A 2,201-nucleotide genomic window follows, 5' to 3' on the forward strand; every position below is an offset into this window, starting at 1 on the left:
TGCACACAAGCTTGACAGGCTCCCCTCAATGCCCCAGCTGCCTCACAGGCCCAGAGCTTTCTGGCCTAAAAATGGAAGGTCATAACTCCTCTGCTCCCTGGAATTGGGTAAATCTAATCTAATCTGAACTTTGGATCCCAAATGTCGTCAGTGTTTAGAAATTTTACTTTAAGCAACATAGGGAATGACAGATAACTCTGACCCCTGCTTGGAATGTGTCTTTTTTTATTCCTGCCCCTTTGATCCCTCTTCAAACGCCCTGCAGATGGAATAGGTGTGGTCCACTTGACTTGGGTAGCAGCAGAGCAGCTGGTGCAGCCAGGACTTCTAGAAAGCACAAACAAGAGCAAACCTGAGGGGATGGCAGACTTGGAGCCCCGGTGCCTTCTGAAATGGGCAGTGCCCCTAGGGAACACCAGGGCAGGCATGTGTGTGTCTCATGAAGGCCCTGTCCAGGCTGAGATCCTAACTCAGCAGTCACAGCACAGTCATCCACCCTCCTCCACTCAGCAGAGACCTGGGAGATATAGACTGATTCCTGGAACAGACCCATTGATGGAGTTTGTTGCTGAAGTGGCATCAAAGTCTAGTCTAGTCTGGACCTGTGAGGCCTAAGAGGGAGGCTTCCCCTGGTCTGGATCTGCTGATACCATCATAGCCAGAGCAGGGTCCTGCTGCCCTTCAGTTCATCCTGCCTGCTGGGAATGACACCCAACAGAAATCTGCAAGCCTGGAGGGACACAGAGGAAATGACAGGGAGGTTTGCATGGCAGCCTTCAAATGGTGCACTAGGGGCACTCAAACCCTACTTACTTCTCAGGGACACCCAGGCTGCCGTATCCACTTGTGCCTGTCTAAGATCTCCCATAGGGAGGGGATACAACTGTCCATCAAAGCAGAAGGTGGTTAGGCGGGGTCTACAAGGAGACCAGACCACTGCCAGAGCCCCAAGCACAGGCCAAGGGAGGGCTCTATATGAACTGCAAGCATGGAGGGGACAGCATGTCTGCTCAGGGACAAGGACTTACTTACAAGATAAGTAAGCTTGGCTAAAGTTTGCCAAACGTGTCTAGTTGTGCAGGTGCTTGCCACTGGCACCCACACATCTCTGGACATCACCAAACCCTGTTTTCTGCCCCAAAGCTTCAATCGTCCCAACCCTCTCACTCAGTAGAATACTCACTTGTAAAACCCAAATTTGAAAAACATCCTATTGGAGCCAGGTATGCATTGTTTTATTTTGTGATTTCAAGGCCGTTATTTTTCTACAGCTGTCTAGTAAGCAACTGTTCTGTGATGAAGGAGAAGGGACATGGGGGCATTTTAAAAAGGAGATGCTCTCAGTCCAGGCTGAATCCTGGGCAAGCAAGGAAGACATGGCTGACCCCTACAGTCACAGTAGTTACTCTCCGAGGAGCCCCCTACCCGCCCAGCTGGAAACCACAAGGTCTGAAGTTAAAGCAAACATTCCCCTATGAAAGAACAAGACCAAATTTTAAACGACCTCAAAAAAACTTTGAAGTGAAGATAGAAGAACTTTGGCATGTTGGTACAAAATCGATCAGGTTACTCCTAAAAGTCACATCTCATTTTTAAAAATTACTCTCCTATTTTCGCTCACGTTGATAAGTACAGATGGTCTTCAGTTTCTATCTGAATGGGAGGAATTTTCTAATCTGCCTTTAAAATCTCCCCAAGAAAAGTTCAAAAGATTCTTTCTGTTCTTGTGACATCTGGAAACAATGATTCTTGTCACCCCAGCAACTGGGCAGGACAGTGGCAGGTGCCTGTGGCCTGTCTGAAGGCCGGGGGGCGGTGGCCGGTGGCCTGTCTCCCAGCCACTCTGGCCTGGCCTCCCAGCAGGATCCCTGGGATGCCCTTTGGTAAAAGAACAACCTCCTTGCCCCTTCCCTCATCTCCAGTAACAAAAAAAAAAAAAAAAAAAAAAAAAAACCAGCTTCAGAACAGCAGAAGAAAGAAAGGTGATAACTACTCCAGATGCAATTTTTTCCCAAGTTATTTTGACCCTCTGAATATGCCATATCTATGTTTATTTCATAGACTATTTTGATTTTTTTAACTGTCAAAATCTTCTACAAAAAATTTATAGTTTTAACACTGGCCACTAAATTATTCAACATGTTGACCACAAAGAAAAGCAAATTGTAGCATGTCTTTGGCCACACTTTTGCAGGTTTAAT

General features: G+C 46.9%; 1 long non-coding RNA gene across 1 annotated transcript; it reads right to left on the reverse strand.

Moving 5' to 3' along the window:
* Window positions 1–213: 213 nt before the first annotated feature.
* On the reverse strand, window positions 214–1,654 carry LOC106734722 (uncharacterized). The gene is made up of 3 exons (XR_001370263.1): window positions 1,505–1,654; window positions 1,184–1,291; window positions 214–327 (listed from the first exon to the last, which is right to left on the reverse strand). It is a non-coding gene; the product is annotated as an uncharacterized LOC106734722 (long non-coding RNA).
* Window positions 1,655–2,201: the final 547 nt, after the last annotated feature.

This window comes from Tupaia chinensis, unplaced genomic scaffold (genome assembly GCF_000334495.1).
Source record: "Tupaia chinensis unplaced genomic scaffold, TupChi_1.0 Scaffold000197_1, whole genome shotgun sequence".
In the NCBI taxonomy this organism is placed as follows: domain Eukaryota; kingdom Metazoa; phylum Chordata; class Mammalia; order Scandentia; family Tupaiidae; genus Tupaia; species Tupaia belangeri.